Raw genomic sequence first — 6,646 nt, forward strand, 5'->3', positions numbered from 1 at the left:
GTGTCGTAGCTTGTGATAGAAGCCTAGACTCCTGGGTCAGAGATGAAGGACAGTTTATTATTCACAGCAATAGCAGTAACAAGAGTATCAGTCCTAATTCCCACAGGATTTTGCAGAAAGGGCCTGGTGATGCCTGCACACCCAGTGGATTGCATTTCAAGACAGGAACCCTGAACTTAGGGAACCCAGATCTTTTAGAATGTTCCATGAATATTTTATAAGGGGCAGCATGCCTGCCCCTTTGGGAGGGAGACATTGTAGATCTTCCAAGGCTGTCCACTATATCCTGAAAATGATAATCTGGAACAAGGGACAGTCAATGCCTCACTTGCAAGATGTGTAGAAATGGAATAGAACCATGGAGCATTGTCTCCCAACGAACAAATGGCCATATAAGACAAGCATACATTTCCCAACCTCTCCTGCAGCTAAGTGTAGCCATGTAACTAAATTGTTATCTGTTGCGTGTGTGGCGGCTTCTGGGAAATTTCAATGACTAGCATGCACCCTGGGCAGCTTCTTCCCGTCTTCTTTTCCTGATGGCTGGAATGTGGACATGATGTTGGAGCTTGAGCAGTCATGTGGGACCAGGACTAGCATGTTAAGGATTGAGGATGGCAGGCAGTGAGGGGAAAGGGGCCTAGGTCTCTGATGGTGGTGGAGCTCACAAACTAGGTCTGTACTTTAGATTTGTTTATATGAGAGAAAAAGACACTCCCATCTAGTTTTAACTTGTTGTTGTTGTTTTTTGGTATATGCGCCTGAACTTTATTCTCACTGATGCAGGGTTAGAGCAGAGGAGGACCAATGGAGGGTTAAGCCCGTCAGCAGAGAGAAGGGTCAGGGGCCCTGCTCCCCTTTCCCTCCATCTCAGCTTCAGCAACGACAGGGGAGGGGAGCAGGAGTCATCTCGGGCTTGTTCACCACCCACTGGTGATGCTCCATTCACAAGGGGGCCTGGTCGGCCACGCGACCCAGCAGCATCCATTTGAAGGCCGCAAGCAACAAGCTGGCTCCATTCACAAACCCTGTCCTCCTTTGAAAACCAATCACCATGCGAAGCGTGACTGGGTGGTGGCTGGTGTCGGCCCATCTGTCACGCCCTTTCAGGGAGCCTGGTGGCGGCAGCCAGCCTGGGCCGAGCCAGCCCCTCTCCCTTTGTACCCCAGGGACACGCACTGTAACGAGATCACAGTGCCTACTGAATTATTCAGAGCTGCCCTGAGTGTCAGTTTTATTATAAACATGCAGATTGCTCCAGGCTCCAAACTTCCAAACCTCCAGCAACCGTCTCCCTCCAGGATTTTGCAGTGACTGCTTTGTGCCTGTGATTTCCCCAGGCCTTGATGGCCTAATTTCCCTTTGACCAGTTCCTACCTGCTGCTGGACTTGAAAGCCTCGGCCCTTTACCCATTGCTTCCACAAGCCCTATTCCGTGCTTAAAAACTGTCCTCTCCACCGCCCCAGCAGTCCTGCCGCTGCCTCTCCCATCTCCTACTGGCTTCACTGCCCAAGTGGGTGACATCAGACTTGGAGAGTGCAGCTCGCCTTCCTCTGCTGGGGACATGGATCCTCCTCTACTGTGGGCTTCAGTGTGATCTTTAAGCCCACTAGGTCTTCCCGCCCATCTGGGTGTTCTAGACCCAACTCTGTCCTCTGCCCTTCCGCATATGTCCCAGATCCCTGGTGCTCTCCGGAGTTGATCCGGAGAATACCCCCCAGCTGGTAATGAAGCGAAGATGGTAATGCACATTTAAGAGTAATGAAATGCAGTGATATTTCAGGCCTGACAGACCTATTTCTGGCAGCCTTAGAATTAAAGTGTGAGGCTTTGTACTGCAGCTGCTACTAGGAGCCTTCAGAGTTTTTCTAAAGATGTGAATAAAGCTTCCAGGGTTTCAGCTCAGATCACTGTGGCTATTTATCCTGCTGCTGCTTTCATTGTACCTTTTTATTTGAAATTTTAGAGCTTTCAGATGAAGGGAACGCAGCAGTAAGTGCAAAGCATACAAAATATCCTGGTGGGGGAGAATGTCCCGGTTTTTCTCTCCAATTGTCCATGACAGCTCTGGGGAGGAAGAGCTGCTCACAGGGAGCACTGCCTCTGTCTCCCCTTTGAGTGGGCTCCTCCTGAATTCTTGCCCTGCTGCAGTAGGAAATGGGGTCTCCTGAGAAAGCCCTAGGAGGGAGTCCATGCCACCAAGATTGACGGGGCTAGGTGTGGGCTGGCCCTCCCCCAGTGCCTCAGTGCTGTGAGCTTGGTTTAGACTGTCCTTGGTTGGGGAATGTGATGGAAAGGAGTCGATCTACACTAGGCCGACAGTGAGAGCTCTTGCTCCAGTCCTCCAGTTAGGAAAGTTGGGCTGCTCTTTCCATCTCTGCACCTGGCTCCATCCATTGCATCTAGGAGGTTGGAGCCATTCGTGAGGAGAGGTCATGTAGGACAGTGGTGGAAACATGGGCTCCACTGGCAGACAAACCTGGCAGCAAAACCTGGTGAGACCAGCTGCACTGCCCAGGGCAAGCCACTTGCCCTTTCTGGACCTCACTGTCTTAGTTTCCCCACCTGTAAAATGGGGATAATAAAGCATCCATTGTCCAGATCCTCGTGATGCATGTAAGGTACTTGGCACATATGAAGTCACAATGTGTATTATTAACACTGAACAGTATGAATAATAGTCCCAGGACTCAGGCTAGCTAGACCACCTTCCTGCACCATCACTCACGTGTCAAGCCCCTTTTCACTCCGGGGCTGTGTAGTGCAGTGAGAAGGGGCTCTGGAGTCACACACAGCCAGGTTCCAACCCTGGTTCTGTCATTTTCCAGTTTTGTCAGATCTCAGATTTTCTGAGTCCCAGTTTCCTCATCCATAAGAATAGTGATAATAAATATTCACCTCAAAGGGTATCAGTGAGGATTAAATGAGATCATGTTTATACAAGAACCCACACAGTGCCTGGCACACAGTAGGTGCTGATAAATAATGGTTCCCTTCCCCCTTTCCTTTTCCCTCTGCTTCTGTTAAAAAGGAGAAGAGTTTTGTAATCAGCCACCAGTTTACAGGAAATGCAGGAGGAAGATAAGCATGGTAAATGGTGGTGGCGGCGGGGGGGATTTCATCAGCAAAATCTAGAATTTAGGAAATTCTATAGGACAGATGACCTAGAATCCTCAATGAACAAATGAAAAGAGAGAGGGCCAAGTGAAATGTGAAGGCCAGTCGGGCACAGAGGCTAACACCTGTAATCCCAGCATTTTGGAAGGCCGAGGTGGGAGGATTGCTTGAGACCAGGAGTTCAGGACCAGCCTGGGCAACATGGCGAGACCCCAGTCTCTACAAAAAAGTTAAAAATTAGCTGAGTGTGATGGCTTGCACCTGTGGTCCCAGCTCGTTGAGAGGCTGAGGCAGGAGGATTGCTTGTGCTCAGGAGGTCGATCACACCACTGCCCTCTGGTCTGGGTAACAGAGTGAGACTCTGTGTGAGAGAGAGAGAGAGACAGAGAGAGAGAGAGAGAGAAAGAGAGAGAGAAAGAAAAGAAAAGAAAAGAAAAGTGAGGATCTTGTTCGGATCCCAATCCAAACAAACCAACTGGGAAAAAATAAAAGAGGCCATGAGGGGCATTTTGATATTGACTAGTTATTTGATAACATTAAGTAGTCATTGTTAATTTTTAGCGTGATAATGGTATGGTAGTCATGTTCCAAAGAAGTTTTTATCTTTTGGAACACATAATGAAGAAATTAAAGATTAAATGATATGATATGGGGATTTGCTTGACAATAATTTAGTGGGGTGAAGTGAGGGGTGGAAGTGAAGCAAAATCAGCCATGTGTGGGTAACAAAGCTGGGTGATGGTATGTGGGGGTTCATTAAACTATTCTCTCTACTCTTGTACATGTTTGAATATTTCCATACCAGTTAAAAAAAAAAAGAAGCAGTGGTCCTTTTAGATTAGAATTGTCTCTCTCATCTACCTCCTCCTTCATATTCTCCCAGCCCCTTCCTCACTTCAGTTTCTTCTTACTACCTACCTGGACTGTACTGCAACAGCCTCTTAAGAGTCTCCCAGCTTTTGATCTCTCTCCCATCCAGTCTTCTTCCCATTCTGCTGCCAAAGATCTCCCTAAAACACAAATCATATCATGGTGCTTTCCTGCTTAAAAATTCTTTGGTAGCTCTCTATTGCCAATAATTTAGTAGAGTACAAAATCCTTATTATGTGATTCAAAGCCCTTCACAGTCAGGCTCAGCCTTCCTCCTTCCTTCCTTCCCCATCCCCTGGGATGGGGATCCCAGGCCAATCCCTATCCCTTTATTCAACCTGGCTTTTGGTCATATCTGCCAGGCCATTTCATGCCTCCGTGACTTCTCTTATGTAATTACCTGGCAGGTCCTCCTCCCTGGCCCTTAACTTCATCTATTGAAGACTAAAATATTTTTTAAAGCTCGGTTCAAATATCATTCTTCCTTGGTGGTTTCTGAATGTCTTTCCAATGCTCACTAAATATCTGTGCCTCTCTGCCTTCTGGCATATGGTAGGATCTCTCTTCCTGGCTCCCTGTAGTTTGATGGGGCCATGTGACCAGCTTTAGCCAATGGGTTGTGAGTGGATGTCATACATTTCGCTTCTGGGCCAAGAATTCCAGAATTCAATTGCTAATTCAAAACCCTCTGAGCTGTCTTTCCCTCTGGCTCAGTGATGGGTGACATCCAGATAAAAGCTGTTCTCAGGCCGGGTGTGGTGGCTCACACTTGTAATCCTAGCACTTTGGGAGGCTTTGGTGGGTGGATCACCTGAGGTCAGGAGTTCGAGACCAGCCTGGCCAACATGGTGAAACCCCATCTCTACTAAAAATACAAAAATTAGCCAGGTGTGGTGGCACATGCCTGTAATCCCAGCTACTCAGGAGACTAAGGCAGAAGAATTGCTTGAACTCCAGTGGGGCAGAAGTTGCAGTGAGCCAAGATAATGCCACTTTGTTCCAGCCTGGGCGTAAGAGTGAAACTCTGTCTGAAAAAAAAAAAAAAAAAGCTGTTCTCAGGCTGGAGGTTCTGGAGTGTGTGTGGTACCATGGAGTAGAATCTCCTGGCCACCTGTGGGCGCTATGTAGTGTGAGACACATATATCTGAGGGGGCCTTTTGTTTCTTCAGCACAACTGAGTCTACCCTAAGCCTTCCCTCTCTGCGTTGCAATCCACTGTGCTGTCCTCTGTGTTTTCACATTATATCATGTGTATGTAATGTGTCCAGATGACAACCCCGGCAGGTCAGAAATCCTATGTTACGATCTTAGCATTCTGGCCCACAGCCCTCAGCATAGTGCCCTGCAGAGGGGAGGGATGAATGTGCAGCAGTTCTTCGCTGTGGTGGATGCAGTTGGGCGTAGGTGCAGAGGTTGGGAGGTGTCATCCTTTCCAGGGGCCCCGGTACTCATTAGTCTTTGGGAATTTTTTTTTTTTTTTTTTAAGTCAGAATCTCGCTCTGTTGCCCAGGCTGGAGTGCAGTGGTGCCATCTCAGCTTCGCCTCCCAGGTTCACGTCATTCTCTGCCTCAGCCTCCCGAGTAGCTGGGACTACAGGTGCCCACCACCACACCCGGCTGATTTTTTGCATTTTTAGTAGAGATGGGGTTTCACCGTAGCCAGGATGGTCTCGATCTCCTGGCCTTGTGATCCGCCTGCCTTGGCCTCCCAAAGTGCTGGGATTACAGACATAAGCCACCACACCCGGCCAGTCTTGGGAATCTTGATGGTTTGGAGATGGAACCAGGACTAGGCTTGATATCGACGCCCAGCATGCCCAGCTCCAGGGAATGAAGCATGGTTGGTCTAGGCGAATCCTAATAATCCCTTTCCCTGGTGGCTGTAATTAGTTTAGACATGGGTACACAAACCAGTTTTGGATGATGAAATTAAAGAGAAAGTCTCGTTCCCTCCTAGGAAAACAGGAACAGGTGAGAAATGCAGCTAGTCTGTTCTAGTTTGGATTTCCTGGATTGCAAAGCCTGAGACAGGATTAAAATGCTAATTGTTTACGTGGTAAGGGATTCTAGGGAGCAGGGAAAAGGGAGGAGGGAGAAGGGAGTGGGGAGAATGAAACAGGAAAGGAAGAGAAGCCAACAAAGGGCGTACTTTTGAGCTTATTGTTATAATTGTCCCTCCAAATGGCAGGAGGCTGGGGCATTTATCCAGAGACTTTCATTGCCTGCCAGTTGCCCCTCATTTTACTAAAACTGGATGTTTCCTGTGACTTCCTAGTGACAAGAATCCACTGACTGCGTTTCATCTTGGCCTGCTCTGTCCACCACTTCCTCTTTTTGAACGCTCTCTATCCTGGTTTCTATGGCAGTTCTCCCTCCAGCCTTGTCCGGCCTCTCTGGCTGCTTCTTGGTTTCCTTCCCAGGCTCCTTTTCCTTTTTCCACTCTGTGGCTGATCTCCTGGATTCTATTCTGGTCTTCCTCACTTCTACCCACTCTTACTGGGCAAACCGTTTTGCGAAATGGTTTCCACTGTTACTGTTGTGATGACGCCAGCTCCTATGTCTATGCCCCCAGCTCTCCCTCCCGAGTCCTGTAGGCATATAGCTCTTTATCCACACAGCACATATTTATGAAGCTGTTTGAATATGCCCAGAGTTGCGA

Source organism: Macaca fascicularis, chromosome 11 (genome assembly GCF_037993035.2).
Source record: "Macaca fascicularis isolate 582-1 chromosome 11, T2T-MFA8v1.1".
Classification (NCBI taxonomy): Eukaryota; Metazoa; Chordata; class Mammalia; order Primates; family Cercopithecidae; genus Macaca; species Macaca fascicularis.